Below are 18,156 nucleotides of genomic sequence, written 5' to 3'. Positions count from 1 at the left end.
TGGACGTGCACTGTGGGCAGACCCGACTAATCGATAATGAGAATCGTTGTTGATGATTTTTATTATCGATAATAATTGATTTTATCGATTAGTTGTTGCAGCCCTACTTTCATGTCACAGCCAATAGCTGACAAATGCCTATTAAATTAGCATTTTATAAAATGTATAAAATTGAAAAATACTAAATTAGTTTGTAAAATTTGTTTCATAAATTAAAAACAAAATACTACAAACAGAAATCAGTTGTTTTAAATGAATTTAGGCATCACAGTATTGTATTGTACAGAATAAAAAATAGGGCTGTCAATTAAATTAATCGCGATTAATCGCATCCACAATAAGTTTGTTTACATAATAGGCTGTGTGTGTGTACTATGTACAAACCCGATTCCAAAAAAGTTGGGACACTGTACAAATTGTGAATAAAAACAGAATGCAATGATGTGGAAGTTTCAAATTTCAATATTTTATTCAGAATACAACATAGATGACATATCAAATGTTTAAACTGAGAAAATGTATAATTTTAAGGGAAAAATAAGTTTATTTTAAATTTCATGGCATCAACACATCTCAAAAAAGTTGGGACAAGGCCATGTTTACCACTGTGTGGCATCCCCTCTTCTTTTTATAATAGTCTGCAAAGGTCTGGGGACTGAGGAGACAAGTTGGTCAAGTTGAGGAATAGGAATGTTGTCCCATTCTTGTCTAATACAGGCTTCTAGTTGCTCAACTGTCTTAGGTCTTCTTTGTCGCATCTTCCTCTTTGATGCGCCAAATATTTTCTATGGGTGAAAGATCTGGACTGCAGGCTGGCCATTTCAGTACCCGGATCCTCCTTCTACGCAGCCATGATGGTGTAATTGATGCAGTATGTGGTCTGGCATTGTCATGTTGGAAAATGCAAGGTCTTCCCTGAAAGAGACAACGTCTGGATGGGAGCATATGTTGTTCTAGAACTTGGATATACCTTTCAGCATTGATGGTGCCTTTCCAGATGTGTAAGCTGCCCATGCCACACGCACTCATGCAACCCCATACCATCAGAGATGCAGGCTTCTGAACTGAGCGCTGATAACAACTTGGTTTGTCCTTGTCCTCTTTAGTCCAGATGAAATGGCGTCTCAATTTTCCAAAAAGAACTTCAAATTTTGATTCGTCTGACCACAGAACAGTTTTCCACTTTGCCACAGTCCATTTTAAATAAGCCTTGGCCCAGAGAAAACACCTGCGCTTCTGAATCATGTTTAGACCTGGCTTCTTTTTTGACCTATAGAGTTTTAGCCGGCAACGGCGAATGGCACGGTGGATTGTGTTCACCGACAATGTTTTCTGGCAGTATTCCTGAGCCCATGTTGTGATTTCCATTACAGTAGCATTCCTGTATGTGATGCAGTGCCGTCTAAGGGCTCGAAGATCATGGGCATCCAGTATGGTTTTTCGGCCTTGACCCTTACGCACAGAGATTGTTCCAGATTCTCTGAATCTTTGGATGATATTATGCACTGTAGATGATGATAACTTCAAACTCTTTGCAATTTTTCTCTGAGAAACTCCTTTCTGATATTGCTCCACTATTTTTCGCCGCAGCATTGGGGGAATTGGTGATCCTCTTGCCATATTGACTTCTGAGAGACACTGCCACTCTGAGAGGCTCTTTTTATACCCAATCATGTTGCCAATTGACCTAATAAGTTCCAAATTGGTCCTCCAGCTGTTCCTTATATGTACATTTAACTTTTCCGGCCTCTTATTGCTACCTGTCCCAACTTTTTTGGAATGTGTAGCTCTCATGAAATCCAAAATAAGCCAATATTTGGCATGCCATTTCAAAATGTCTCACTTTCAACATTTGATATGTTATCTATATTCTATTGTGAATAAAATATAAGTTTATGAGATTTGTAAATTATTGCATTCCTTTTTTATTCGTAATTTGTACAGTGTCCCAACTTTTTTGGAATCGGGTTTGTATATTGTATATATAAATACACGGACATATATAAATATATAAATACACTTTATATATAAAGCTCATTTCACATCAAACTGTGCAAAGTATTATCATTGTTATACTTTGTTACCAACATCAGCATTGCGTGACCATGAGTATAGTATTAGCGTCTAGATTTCAATTTTTGTAGTCTAATATCAAATTGTCATACCATTCAAATTTTATATTAAGAAATTATTTTAATCAAACTGGTTCTATTTAAAATACAAAAACTTGTGTAATCCCACATTGGCTATCTGTAATCAGAAGCACATTTAAAACTGGAATATCATTTAATTTCATTCATATGTGTTTCCTAAACACAGCCTAATCCTTTCTGGATCACAATCCACCATCAAAATGATAAGTTTAATTATTCTAGCTGCTGCGAGATAAGACTATAAATGTTCCGGCACCTGCAGGATCCTTACGTGCGATAGCCTACTAGCCGGGAAAACTTCTTCATGTTTACAGACGTGATGTAATAACGCAGTGCCATGCTCGAATTTCCTGCGGAACCTTAAACATTATTATAAGCTAACCATGAATCGGGCATAAGTAAGGTGATAGTTTTGAACACTGGCTGGTTATGTACTTTCTCAAATATTGATTTCGGATCATTTTTAACCCAAAAAAGTTACGGACTGCAGCTTTAAAAACAAACTTTTATTTTGGATGCGATTTAATCGATTTGACAGCCCTAAAAAATTATATTAATTTTGACATTTGATAAGGTCTAAACAGTGTATAAAATGTAAAAATGAACATGCACAATTATTCAGTATTAGCCAATATATCTCCAATAGACCGCTACACAAAATATCTGTAACCAAAATGCTACTAATATATTGTTCATCCTTAACATAAAACATGAAAAATAATGGAAAGTGTGTATAGACTAGTCACAATTTCTCTGTCTGAAAGTAATGCTGCGCATTTATTCCCGGAAGTTGTGAAAAATCAGCCAATCAGATTAGAGCTTTCCAGATAGCGAACTTGCATTCCAGTTTTGTGAGCAATATGCATCAGATGGTCAGTGAGCGGACTGTGGGTGTCTGAGGCTGAGACTAATGTAGGCCGCAGCTGGTTCTGCTTTGTTGCTTGTATCGCTTGCCAAATCACCTTAGTGCTTTTAGACCGATGTTAAACATTTGGTGGTGGCTGTACAGAGTTTGATGAGACAGACCCCATCTGATTTCCTGAACCCATCAGGTGCAAGCAGTGCTACTGAACTTAACCAGTCCTGGTGCCAGTTCAGTGCAGTCAGCATGACCCAGCCCACACCACCCCCACATCTCTGGCTTCTTATCAGTCCAGACTGCACCAAAGAGCGCTCTCCCACTGGAGATGTCTCCAAATGACCAAACATACTGTACAGAGCCACAAACACTGGGTATGTGTATGCATAAGCTAGTAGTGATATCCAAGTCTAATGATGTGCTTGACTATAGCACTTATTGTCTTGGATTTTATAGAAAGAAATGTCAGTAAAATTACATTTATAAAAACTTTTGTCACTTTTACTGCCTGTCTGTTTGTCCATCCATCCATCCACCCATCCAAAGTAGTATAAAAATAAATAAATTTGTGTGCACAGTTTCTGCTTCTCCTGTGCTGTTTCTGTCTGTTGTAAGAACTACATGTGGAGAACTTGGCCTGTAGTCTCTTTGACTCAGAAAAATAATGAAGTCTATAAATCGTGTCATGTGCCAGTGACAGAATGTGCTTACAGTAATTCTGTGACCACGCTGTGTAACGTCAAGAGACAGGGCCTAGTTCTATGGACCATCCTCTAAATAGCAGCATTGTATGAAGGTATATGGGCTGATTTTGCTGGCATTATCCTTTTGTTCTGCCCTAGTATGAAGCAACTTCTTTTCCAATGTGTTTGAAGTATTTAACCCACTTTTCAGCACCCAGCAAGAAGGGCATAATGTAGATGGATGTTAGGAGAACTCTGCATCTCTGCAGGTGTTTGTACTTACTGGAGCTGTCCATGGTGCTGAATTTCAGCAGACGATAGTAAAATGTGCTTCCCCAATGTGATCTCATTAGTGATATTCATACACAAAGTGTATTTCTAGCTCACATGCATTGTTTTTATGTTTGAATAGACACTGACACAGCATCTAAACTCATTTGTCTAGCATTTTTAAGGCATACAAATGTTTTCAATTCATTTGTTGAGGTTCATCGAATAGTGAACTCATACAATTCATAGGTTTAGCGTATTATAAAATGAGATTAATTACATATGTTGAACAGTTTATGCTATTTATTATTTTGCCAGTGTCCATCCAACTGTAAAAAAACAACAACAACAAAAAAAAAACAAGTATGAATACCTAAGTATAGTAATAAGATCACACTAATTTCCCCAGCAGGAGTCCAACTGTTAAAAACCCTAGCTCTCCTGATTTATAGCTGAAATAAAGAGACGCCCCACTGGTCTGTTCCCAGTAGTCTGACCTGCTTGGCAATGCCACGGCTCTACATCCCTGGCCACAGCTAATCCCCATGAGTCTTGCAGTACTCCTGAGGTCAGGCTCTTCCGGCAACTCCTCTCTGCTTTCTCAGTCTGTCTCAGTGGCTTCTGCCTGTCATCATCTCTCTAAAGCCCAGAGCTGCTTTATACAAGTGGGGGAGGGAATGATGGGACCGAGAGAGTGCAATATGAGAGTAGGCGGTATGACCAAAATCTTGTATCACAGTATGAGTAATTTTGTATTACAGAGATAGTATAGAATATATACATTAGATATAAAGCCACATTCTCATTTCTTTAAGATCACTGATGTTACTGTAAAGGAAGTGTAGTCAGCTATAATGATATAGTATAATATACTATTTAAAAATCTATATAAAATCAGTCTGTTTTCACAATTTCTTGTATTTGCTAGAAATTCATTTTTATATATATATATATAAATAAAATATATAATATACATATATATTATATATATATAAACACACACACATATGAATATATATGACCCTGGAGCACAAAACCAGTCTTAAGTCGCTGGGGTATATTTGTAGCAATAGCCAAAAATGCATTGTATGGGTCAAAATTATCGATTTTTCTTTTATACCAACAATCATTAGGATATTAAGTAAAGATCATGTTTCATGAAGACATTTTGTAAATTTCTTAGCGTAAATTTCAAAACTTCATTTTTGATTAGTAATATGCATTGCTGAGAACTTCATTTGGACAACTTTAAAGGCAATTTTCTCAATATTTAGAATTTTTTGCACCCTCAGTTTCCAGATTTCAAATGAAATAATTCAGATTTCAAAAAGCTGTATCTCTGCCAAATATTGTTCAATCCTAACAAACTATACATCAGTGGAAAGCTTACTTATTCAGCGTTCAGATGATGTATAAATATCAATTTTGAAAAATTGACACTTAAGACTGGTTTTGTGATCCAGGGTCGTGTGTGTGTGTATATCTATATGTGTACACATACATATACACACACACATGACCCTGGACCACTATATATATATATATATATATATATATATATAATTTGTCAGGACACAGGCTAGGAGACACAGAGGAGTAAGGTAACAAGTGACTTTATTAATGATATCTGAAGTGAGAGTCCAGGGGTTACGTGAGAGCAGAGTCGGGGAATGAGGGCCGGTTGGCAGGCTAGCCGATGCCAGAGAAGGAATCGCAGGCACAAGGGGGAGTCCAGGGAGCGGTGGAGCACGGGAGCGGTGGAGAAACGTCGGAATATCTGGGAGAAAGCACAAAGGTTAGTCGGCAGGGTCTGGTTTGGTTCCTGTAGTGAACGGTAGACCGGAAGATCAGTGAGTGAGTGGAGTGGGGTTTTGTAGATGGCTTGATTAGAGTTCGGCAGGTGCGGGTGATTAGAACACAGGTGACTGAGATCGTGGGTAAGTGGTGGCTGATGACTGCGGTGACTGGGATATATACACACACACACACACACACACACACACACACACACACACACACACACACACACACACACACACACACACACACACACACACACACACACACACATATATATATGAATCATTTGAACTGTATATCATTGTGAAATGCATGCTTGCACTCCCAGAATCCAGCCTTTGGCCATTACAGTCTAAAAGACCATTTTTCAATGTTTTTTTTTCAGTACTTTACCTCTGGTTTAGCATATATACACTGGTTATCAAAATAAACATTAGTCAGACTGTAAAGGGTAAGTTCCCTATACAGTCATGGCCAAAAATATTGGCACCCTTCTCTTAGAAAATTGTTGCAGTTGCAAATGTTCAGATCTGGACTCATTGCTAGCCATTTCAGAACTCTCCAGTGCTTTGTTTGTAACCATTTGTGAGTGCTTTTTGAAGTGTGTTTCGGGTCATTGTCCTGCTGGAAGACCCATGACCTCTGGTGGAGACGCAGCTTTCTCTTTCTCTTTTTCACTGGCCACTACGTTGCGCCCCAAAATTCTTTGGTAATCATCAGATTTCATGATACCGTTCACACAATCAAGGCATCTAGTGCCAGAAGCAGCAACGCAACCCCAAAACATCTTTGAACCTCCACCATGTTTGACTGTAGGGACTGTGCTCTTTTCTTTGAAGGCCTCATTTCTTTTTCTGTAAACAGTGCCATGATGTCCTTTACCAAAAAACTCTACTTTTGTCTCATCTGTCCACAGTACATTCTCCCAGAAGGATTCTAGTTTTGTCACATAAGTTTTGGCAAATTCCAGTCTTGCTTTTTTATGCCTTTGTGTCAGCAGTGGTGTCCTCCTGGGTCTCCTACCATAGCGTCCCTTTTCATTCTGAATGCGACAGATAGTGCGAGCTGACACTGTTGTACCCTGTGTCTGCAGATCAGCTTGAATTTGTTTGGAAGATAATCGGGATTCTTTATCCACCATTCGAACAATCCTTCGTGGTAATTTTTCATTAATTTTGCTCTTCCGTCCAAGTCCAGGGAGGTTAGCTACAGTGCCATGGGCTGTAAACCTCTTGATATTGCGCACAGTGGACACAGAAGCATTAAGATCTCTGGAGATGGAATTGTAGCCTTGAGATTGTCCATGTTTTTCCACAATTTTTTCTCTGAAATCCACACACAACTGTTTACATTTTCTCCATGCTCAGTGTGACACAACACAAAGGTTGAGTCAACTTTTCTCCATTTTAACTGGTTGCAAGTGTGATTACTATATTTCCCACACCTGTTACTTGCCACAGGTGTGTCTAAATACAAATTACAGGAGCATCACATGCTTGAAAAGCAATTATTTTTTACAATTTTGACAAGGTGACAATAATTTCGTCCAGTCCATTTTTGAGTTCTGTGTGAAATGTTATCAAGTTTGACTTTTCTCTGTTTTTGCAGTGTAAACAAAAACAATAAGCACGTGAATACCAAAACATTTGCAATTGGAACAATTTTCTGAGAGAAGTATTGGATTTTCTGACAGAATTGCAAGGGTGCCGATATTTTTGGCCATGACTGTATATGGTTCTAATGGGATAATTCTGTATTTTACTGTAATTTTAATGATATTAAATGTAAAAAATTTTAGAAGCTAAAAAACCCAAATGACTTTATAATCTACGATGAAAATTCATAAACTGACACTCCCAGAATTCTCTGTGAAAGCTCACATTTGATGTTTTTTCATTTGAAATGTTTCTTTTTAGTACTTTCTTATCAGTTACATACAGTAGGGTTTTATGTTACATCTTGTGTTGTTAAATTTACGTTTATTGCATTATTTTAGTGATGTGTGTTACCATGATGGTGTTTTGTGTTTGTGTGTATGATACCGAGCTCCTGCTATGTACTATATTAGTATTTTCCTCCGCTTATATGTGTGTGTGTGCATGGTTATGTGGTTTATGAGGACACAAATTTGTATAATGACATGGGTATGACAGAGGTATTACAATATGAAGGTGGTTTATGAGGACTCTGCCTATGTCCCCGTAATTCAAAAGGCTTTAAAAACATACTAAATGGTGTTTTTTTTGAAAATCTAAAAATGCACAAAGTTTCCTGTGAGGGCTAAGTAGGGTGTAGGGCAATAGCACACACAGTTTGTTCAGTATAAAAACCATTACGCCTATGGAGAGTCCCCATAAACCACAAAAACCAACATGTGTGTGTGTGTATGTATGTATAAAATGCAGCTGTACATTACCATATTTTAATTTAAATTATGGTGTGATGAACAGAATTTCAGCAATTATCATTTTGTAAACTACTGTAATAAATATTATAATGTGCAAGCATCTGCATAGCGACTCTAATGAACTAGAGAATAATTTTAAACCAGTTAATTTTAATGAACTGTCTGAATGAACTGATTCAATAAAATAGCGCATTATTTTCCAATGCTTCACATGACAGAAAGCGGACATTTGACACCTTTTTGCATAACCTCAATTCACTCACCTATTTACAATTTAGTGTCTTGTCACACTACTCAAAGTAGGTAGATCCCAGAAAATGTGCTCTAGCTCAGTTGTTTTCAAAACACATTCACTCTAATTACAAATACAGTAGTTAGTAAATAGAACAATTAGTAGAGTAGCAGCTCTACTTTTAGTTAATGACTCCCGAACTCACAACAATGGAGAATCTCAGCAGGGACTTATACATTTAACAGCATCTCTGCTTCATAAATAATGGCAACTGTTGATGCTTTTACCAGCCTGATGATCAAAGCAACTCACTTTGGCGTTCCTGAGTGAGCTAAGATGCTGAGAGTTCTTTTTTTATAAAGTACAGTCCTGGATGCAGGGGAGGTAATGTGACAGGTGCATGCTGGGAGTTATAGGATGGCTTCATGTGGGTTCCAGCAGGTCAGTAGGTTATGTGCTACCCATAGCAACACTTAGCCTGCTGCCCACATGCATTCCAGCTAAGCGTGCCACCCACTTCAGAGGCTGCGGGTGCAGGTGGAGGTTTGATGGTCCCATGAGAACCCACTAGGAGGTTAAACGAGGTGACATCTCTCTCTCTCTCTCTCTCTCTCTCTCTCTCTCTCTCTTCTCAACTGTAGATCTCTCCATCTCCACCACTCTGAAACCCTGAGCTCAGCTTATGATTTAATGCCCTATTCACTCCCCACTCCTTCCCCTTAGAACTCTGCCCCGCTAGTGCGCTAAATCAGCGTCTGGCACCACATATCAGGCGGACGTTTTTTTCTTCTTCTGCAGAACAGGTCCCTGTGGCGAAGCCGGTGTTTTGCAGGATAACCTGCTCGCTAGCTGAGCTTTGCTGGAGTACGCATAGCTAAGGACGTACGACCGCGAGTGCCATACATCAGCCGCACACAGATAAAAGAGGCAGGTCTCTTAACGACAGCCTCCTGAGGGTTGCAATGGAGAGAGCTGTCGTTAAGCAGATGGGCTGAGACCTGGAAGTGAACACTCAGAATTCTTCCCTCATCTCCTTACAATATCTTTAAAGGCCCCTGGGGTTTAATAGAGCAGTTGTTGAATAATTGAGGAAGCTCAATAAAGCCTAAGTTAATTTATTGTTTTTTTTTGTTTTGTTTTTTCTTCCTGTGGCGGACTTCTCTTAACCTCCCGCCGTCCGTCCCATCTTTGGCTCGAGGTGTGGAGATGTATTGATTTGTTCACGGATGCTGAGTTCTGCTATATTTCAGTATGAATTACGATGAATGAAGCGGCACGGAGAAGAGTGCTTATGAATCATTTTCCTTCTCTGAATTCAGCTCGTCTACTGCAGCCCGACTGGGATTATATCATGCCTTATATCATATGCTTTGTTCCATTGTGCCCTTTTTTTCCCCACCACTCCAGAGAAAAGTCTGAGTCATTTGTGGCCACTGTTTGACTTTATAAATGAACGTCCAGGTGCCAGATGGTTACATGGTTTATTTACACTCTGTAAATAAAGGTGCTTCAAAAGGTTCTTCACAGCGATGCCATAGAAGAACCATTTTTGGTTCCACAAAGAACCATTCAGTCAAAGGTTCTTTAAAGAACCATCTCTTTCTTACCTTTTTATAATCTGAAGAACCTTCTTTCGCCACAAAGAACCTGTTGTGAAACAGAAAGGTTCTTCAGATGTTAATGGTTCTTTATGGAACCATTTAGACAACAAGGTTCTTCTATGGCATCGTGAAGCACCTTTATTTTTAAGACTGTAGGTTGCGGAATTGACCTTAACTGTCGCCATGCATACAGCTCATTCTTGCAAATCATATTCTATTTCTATGTGGCCCACCAGCAAGCGCACGCACATACACATACACCAGTCCACACCTTTAAAGGAATATTACAGTTTTAACAACTTAATAGTTCAGTCATTTACTCACTTATGTTGTTTTAACTATAACTTCTGTTAATTTCTTCAGAGCACCAAAGAAGATATTTTGAAGATGGTTTTTGTCCATAGAAAGTCAATGGACTCCAAATAACATTATTTACTGTATGGACAAAAAACAAAATAACAATAGATTTGTCATGGATGTTTGCAGTGATTTGAGGGTGAGTAAGTTTTGACAGAATTTTGCCTTTAAACTGTACTGATGGCATCTTTTGGCATAGAAAATAATTTTAACTTGTCTTTTAGTTTGAAAAAATAAAGTAAAACGTGTACAGTAATGCACTTCCTATGGACGTGTATGGGGAAAATGCAGTTTTCATATATTTATGCCTCTTTGAGGTCAAGTAAACAAACAAAGGCAGGGGTTTTCTAACCTTTTTTATTGCCAAGGACCTCACAATATGTGTTCCTTGTGAGAGACCCTTGTCCTAAAATGCACAGGCACTTATATATTTTCTTATATAAACACCTAATTTTACTGTGTAGTGAGAAACAGTAAACATTGTATTATCAGATCAAAATGTTGAAAATTTAAAGAATTTCCTAAATGCTAAATTAAATAATTTGCTTTTTCATAATAATTACATCAGAATAATGTATTATCAAATGGCAAATGTGAACATTCATTGTAAGTGCATTACTTACATGTACTGTACTATACTGTATTTGTTTTGATTTTATAAACTGAGACACAATTGACAGCAAGCCACTTAACACTTTTTTTAATTTTCATTAGGCTGTAACTTTTGTCTTGGGTCTTGGGATTGAGAAGTGGGGAGTTAATGTGTTTTGCTCGGTTTTGCTCATTATGGTGGGACAATCAGATCCTGACTGATTCCCACATCACAGCTAGACATCCACTGAACCAGCATGACAAAGGCCTGACATAGTTTTTTTTTTTTTTTTTTGTTTTTTTTTTTTTTTTGTTTTTTTTTTTTTTTTTTTTTTTTTTTTTTTTGGCCTGTCAGTAACACAGATAACACATGACAGTACGTATGTGTAGTTATGCTATCATCATTCACAGCCTTTTTTTTTTTTTTTTTTTTTATATTATTTATTTTTTATTAATTAATTAAATTTTATATACCCTTTTATTTAACCATACTATGACCGACAAGACCAGGGGACAGAGGAAACAAGAGAGAGAAAAAAAATAAATAAAAAAAAAAAAAAAATAATAATAATAATAATAATAAAAAAAAAATAATAATTATAATTATAATGATAATAATAAAAATAATAATAATAATAAAAAAAAAAAAAAAAAAAAAAAAAAATTGTGGATAAAGTCAACAGAGAAGGGGGAGAGAGAGAGAGGAAAAAACAAGACAAAAAAAAAAAAAAAAAAAAAAACAGACAATTTGCTTCGATACCTGCTGACAAAAAGAGAAAACAACAGAAGACACAACAGAAGACACAACATCAGAGAAACTGCAGCAACAACCAACATCTGTATGAATCACAATAAATTCTAAATGTTAAATGTTATTGAGCAACACGCATAACTAATATTACAAAATAAGTTTTGAAGCAACAGCAGATCAGAACAATGTGTGTCTGTGAGCACCCGTTTTTACACCAATGTGAATGCTTGAGTGTACACCTGTGTGTGTGAGCGCGCTTGTGTTCATAAGGTTCCTCCATGTAAATGTTTAATAGTGTGTGTGTGGGGAACAACAGCCCCATCCCGCAAGGCATGAAGCAGGCATGGAAGAGACCCAGGCCCCAAACATCCGGAGGGCCCCCAGGGCACGGGACCCCCAGGGGAACCACCGCAGGGACAACTGCGGCCCCCACCCAGAAAAGGGCAGAGGAGAGCCCGAAGGTGGGACATCCGACAGCCACAGTGTAGACACCCCAGGGTGCCGTGGCGGCAAGCCCGCAGGCTCCGCCGGCAGCCGACCATACCAGGGCAGACCGAGCCCTGGGCCCGGAGATCCAAGGGCCCCCCACCCCCCAACCGGGGCCCAGCAAGGCCAGTAGGGCCAGGCCCCGCCAAGCGACCGCCGAGAGTGGGCCAGCGCTCACCCGAGCATCCTACCCCGGCGCGAGAAACCACCAATGCACCGGCGGCATCCTCCACCGGCAGGGCATGGTGGTGGGGTGGGGGTCGACTGAGATGATGAGTGAGGTGGAGTCTAAGGCCCGACCTGACACATAGACGTAGACGAACAAGCACACATATACACAAGCATACGTTCCCACCCTCAAGCACGCAACGAATATTCTCACCCTCGCCCCACATGTAGACACACAAAAATGGACATGGTACCCACACTCACACTCCCTATATGCACTCTATACTCCTAGATCCAGGCACCACCACCCCCAGAGGGGTAATCAGCGCCCGATCCCGGAGCTGAACCCCCTTCGCTCTGGCGTGGGGACAGGAAGACCACCCCGGTCCCCGCAGCAGCAGAGAAGACCACCAGCCCAGACCCCGACCGGGCGGCCAGCTCATCCTCGCAGCCCCCGGCCCCGGACAGAGAACAGAGAACAGGGGTGTGAGATAAAAAAAAAAAAGAAAAAAAAAAAAAGAGACCCCATGCTTCACCTCACCCGCTCAAATGTAGTGTTGGTGTGTGTTGTTCTAAGGTGCTTTAAAACAGGGGTGCTTTAAAACAGGGGAGGGGCACCCTCCACAAGCTTGTGTCAGCTCGTCCCCTCCCTAGAGCCCTCAATGTCTATGTGCAACTTAAAATTGAGAAGTGGGCACTGGCACCAGAGGGGAGGCTGAATGAACAGACCGCCCTCCGGATGCCATTCAGTGTGCCCACCCCCAAGGCCCTATATGTATGTGTCATGTGACAGTAAGTAATGAGAATGTCTAAGCTGTAATGTGTGATTGAGATGCAGGCGGCCACGAGGAGACAGAGGAGTACCACCTCCCCCGCATCCCAGCGACACACCCGCACCTCAAAACCCTACCTATGTGTTGGTGTGATGGGGCGGGAGAAGTGAAGCCTTAGGGATGGGGAGGAAAGCATCAGAGGGGGCAAAATACCCCCCCCTTCGGAGCCAGCTCCCCCGCTGACCCCCATAGGCACCCCCGTTACCCCAAATCTGCCCAGGGCGGGGGGCCCAGGCCCATCCAGACCAGGGCCCATGGCAGCCCGGGGCGGCCCACCAGACCCCACAGCAGAGGAAAAACTACCCCACCCCATCACTCATTCAACTCCCAGACTACATAAGACAATAAGACACCCAGGTTAGGCCCGTTTTCCCTGCCTCTATTGGATCCCCCCCGCGGAGGCACCGATGCATCGAAGACCCCCACACCAGGGCCGGGCCCAAGCGCATGCACCAACCCATGCTCCCGGCGGCGCACCAACCAGGACCCAAGCCCCCCAGGCCCAGCCGTAACCCCAACCGGGAGGCAGAGCGCCCCCAGAACCCCAAGCCCCCCCCGGACCAACCCCGGAATAGTGCAGCCGCCAGGCCGGCAACCTACGTCCGCCGGCACAGGCATCCCCAGTAGCGCCGCATGCAGCCGCCAGAAAAACAGCACCCAAGAGTCACCAATACCCCATCCAGGCCAAGATCGCAGCCCCAGCGCCGAACCACCCAAGAAACCCACCCCCAGGGAACTCCCAGATGCCCCAAGCCCATATGGTCACCCCAACCGCAAAAACCACAGCCGGACAGAATCAGGACCCCCACTCACACTAGGTGATGGAGCTGATCAAAGGAGTCCAGAGAGATTGATCTAATGTGGCAGCAGAAGCTGTGTCAAGACTAATATAATCCCACAAATGATTTCTATATTGGTTGATATTAAGATTATTTTTATTTTTCCAGTTCATGAGGACAGTCTTCTTAGCAATGCATAGGGCAGTGAAAGCCATGTGGATTGTGTTACCTTCTGTAGTGACACCATCTAGGTCGCCCAACAAGCAGACTGAAGGAGAGGCTGGAATAGAGCATTTAAGACACTTTGATAAATCTTCACAAATCCTGTACCAGTACCTCTGAACAGGTGGACAGAACCATAGAGCGTGGATGTAATTGTCAGGTGTATTGCCTTGACAGTGTGAGCAGTTGTTAGAAGCTGTAAGACCCATCCTGAACATCCGATGACCTGTGTAGTGCACTCTATGCAGGATTTTGTATTGTATTAATTGTAAACCAGGATTTCTAATCAGTTCAAAGGTTTTTAAACATATCTGAGACCAGAAATTATGGTCCCAGTTTACTGCTAGATCTGCCTCCCATTTTGCAATAGGAAGTGATACTGATTCATCTATTTTGGAAAGTGTCCTGTATATTTTAGACATTAATTTGGGGGTTTTGAGATTAAGAAAATCTGCCACACTTGGTGGTATTTGTAATTTGATATGATTAGATTTAAATTTCCCTTTTACAATAGATTTAATTTGTTGATATTCTAAAAATCTGTTTTTGTTAATCCCATATTGTTTAACTAATTTGTCAAAGGGAATAAAGTCTGTCCCTTCTAATATATGTTCCAGGTATTTAATACCTTTACAACTCCAATCTGTGAGGTTCATCATATTATTGTTTAGTAATATGTCAGGATTGTTCCAGATGGGGGTACGTTTGCATGGGATTAGTGAAGACTCAGTCATTTTTAGAAACTCCCACCATGCTGTCAGAGAAGAGCTGATACTGATGCTTTTGAAGCATACGTGTCGTTTGATGATCAAGCTAATGAATGGCAGATCCGAAATCTCTATATTATTGCATAATGCCTGTTCTACATCTAGCCAAGGCTCATCTAAGAGGGTGTGTTTTAACCACCCTGAAATGTGTTGAAGCCTGTTGGCTAAGAAATAGTGGTGAAAGTTAGGTAGATCTAGTCCTCCTTTATCCTTGGTCTTTTGTAGCGTTTTTAAGCTAATACGCGGGGGTTTACCTTTCCAAAGGAATTTAGAGATGGAGGAGTCCAGAGATCTAAACCAGTCAGGTGATGGTTTGCTCGGGATCATTGCAAATAAATAATTAATTCTTGGCAAAACCATCATTTTTATTGAGGCGACTCTTCCCATGAGTGATATGGGTAGAGACTTCCATCTGGTTAGATCATCTTCTACCGTCTTTAAAAGTGGGATGTGGTTTAATTTAATCAAATCTGTCAGCCTAGGAGAAACATTAATACCTAAATATTTAATATTTCCAGATTGCAGTGGAGTGGAGGAATTCTGGAAGGAGCAATTAATTGGAAGAACTGTTGATTTTAACCAGTTTATTGAATAATCTGAGACTCTTGAGAAAGAGTTTATTAATGTAATTACCTCAGAGAAAGTGGTTTGTGAATGCTGAAGAAAAAGTAACACATCATCTGCGTAAAGACTAACTTTATGTTCTACATTCTTGCATTTAATGCCTTTAATCACTGTAGCCTGTCTAATTGCTGCTGCTAGTGGTTCAATAAAAACTGCAAACAGTGAGGGGGAGAGGGGGCATCCCTGCCTGGTGCCCCTCTTAAGATAGAAGCTAGAGGATGTTTGGCCATTTGTCCTGACACATGCTGTTGGAGAGTTATATAATATTTTTAACCAGTTTATGAAAGAGTTTCCAAAACCAAATTTGTGTAAAGTTGCAAATAGAAAATTCCAGTTAACCCTATCAAAAGCTTTTTCTGCATCTAGAGACAATATTGTAATTTGAAGGTTTCTATTGCATGAATAGTCTATCAAGTTAAGTAACCTATGTGTATTTGTTGAGGAGTGCCTCCCTTTTATGAAACCAGTTTGGTCGGAATGAATTATGAGAGGGGTTATCTTCTCTATTCTTTTTGAGATAGCTTTGCAGATTATTTTAGTGTCCACATTAATAAGGGATATTGGACGATAGCTGGTAGGCAATACAGGGTCTTTGCCTGGTTTTAGCAAGAGACTAATGTTGGCAGAATTCATATTTGGTGGAAGTCTACCATTTTCCTTGGTTTCCTGCAACATTCTGTAGAATGTTGGTGACAGAATTACCCAGAATTCTTTATAGAATTCTGCTGGAAAGCCATCTGGACCTGGAGCCTTTTTATTGGGCATACTGTTCAAGGCTTCCTGAAGTTCATCTGATGTCAGTGGAGAATCCAATGTCATCGCTTGATTTTCTGATAATTTCGGAAGAGTTATATTGTCAAGAAATTGGTCAATTTCGTCTTTAGATGGGTTTATCTGTGGAGAATATAAAGATTTGTAAAAGTCCCTGAAAGTGTTGTTTATTCTTTCAGGGTCATATACTGTATCCCCAGTTAAATCTTTAACAGCACATATAGTTGTTTTTTCTTTATTTATTTTTAACTGGTTCGCTAGGAATTGACCTGATTTGTTACCATATTCAAATTCTTGCCAGCGAAGTCTTTGTGCTAAGAATTGGGTTTTTTTATTAATAATTTCATTTAATTCTAGTTTTGCTTTACGTATTTTTTTCAGCATTTCCTGTTCCTGGGAGGATACGTAGGCTTCTTCTAAAGTTTTTATAGTTTCTTCTAATTCCTGAATATATTTATTTTCTCTTTTCTTTTTATGCGATGAGAATGAGATTATTCTACCTCTCATCACAGCTTTGCCTGCTTCCCAGAGAACAGATGCTGATGTTCCAGGCAGGTCATTATAGTCTAAATATAAAGCCCACTCTTCTTTAAAATATTTAATAAAATCATCGTCTTTAAGCAATGATGTATTGAATCTCCAGTTATTACTTGGTGGAGTGGCCTTCTTATTTACTAGAGTTAAAGAAACAGCAGCATGATCGCTGACAGCTATAGGGTTTATCTCTGTGTCTGAAATGTCACTCAGCAGAGAGCTGCTGACTAGGAAATAATCCAGACGAGAGTAAGAGTGATGGACATGTGAGAAGAAAGTATATTCCCTACGGTTGGGGTGAAAAGAACGCCATGCATCGCAAAGTCCATAGTCGCTCATGTACTGTTTAACTATATTTGTGGATTCCCAATTGCGCTGAGTTCCAGCTGTACTCAGCCTGTCTATTTCTTTATTTAGTCCAAAGTTGAGGTCTCCCCCAAGAACAAATGCGCAATCTAGGTGTTCAGAGAGTGCGGTAAAAAAACCGTGAAAAAAAGAGGGGTCATCAACATTTGGACCATATATACTAACAATACATAACTTTTTGTCAAATATAGATAATTTAATGATTAGAAATCTACCTTCTGGATCTATAACTGTGTTGAGTACTGTGAAATTAACATTTTTATGTATTAAAATTGCTACCCCCCTTTGCCTAGAGTTATAGCAGGCTGAGAACACATTAGGAAACTCAGTTGTTTTAAGTTGATCTGTAGCTGTGGCAGATCTATGAGTCTCTTGTAATAAAACAACGTCTGCCTGTAGTTTTTTAAGCTGGTTAAATATTTTTAACCTCTTTTCTCTGGAGCCAGCTCCATTCACATTCCATGTGACAAACCTCAGTGCGCCCATAGATGTGTGTGTGTAGCTAATGCTGTTCGCTGCGTGTGATGCTCAAATGAATAAGATATGAGCGGGCGTACGCGCTTGTATGCGAGTATGTCCTTCATGTCTGTGTGCGCTGTAAGGTCGGAGTGATTGCGTTGACGCTGAATGTATATGTACATGGTCGTGCCGTGCAGATGTGTGATATAGGGTGTTGTGTGTGTGTATGTGTAGTAAAGCAGGTGATCGGTGCAGTAAAAGGAGTTAGAAGTAAGAAAGATATACAAAGAAGCAAGCAGAGAGGGATGCAAGTAAAAACTTGAAAGAAACAAAAACATTGCAACAACATTTAAACGCTGCGGAGACTGACGGTATCGTGTTTGTTATGATATCATATTAAATTAGCGAATTGACATAAATAGTTAGAGGTAAATGGAAGAACA

The 18,156-nt window shown here is 40.1% G+C and overlaps 1 protein-coding gene across 4 annotated transcripts in view; it reads left to right on the top strand.

Moving 5' to 3' along the window:
- LOC306877371 (fibroblast growth factor 14) overlaps window positions 1-18,156 on the top strand; it is a 165,916-nt gene that overhangs the window by 57,919 nt on the left and 89,841 nt on the right. The window lies entirely within an intron of this gene.

The sequence above is a fragment of the Barbus barbus genome (assembly GCF_936440315.1).
Source record: "Barbus barbus genome assembly, chromosome: 11".
NCBI lineage: Eukaryota > Metazoa > Chordata > Actinopteri > Cypriniformes > Cyprinidae > Barbus > Barbus barbus.
The sequence above is the reverse complement of the archived record's forward strand: the minus strand, read 5'-3'. Positions and strand labels throughout refer to the sequence as shown.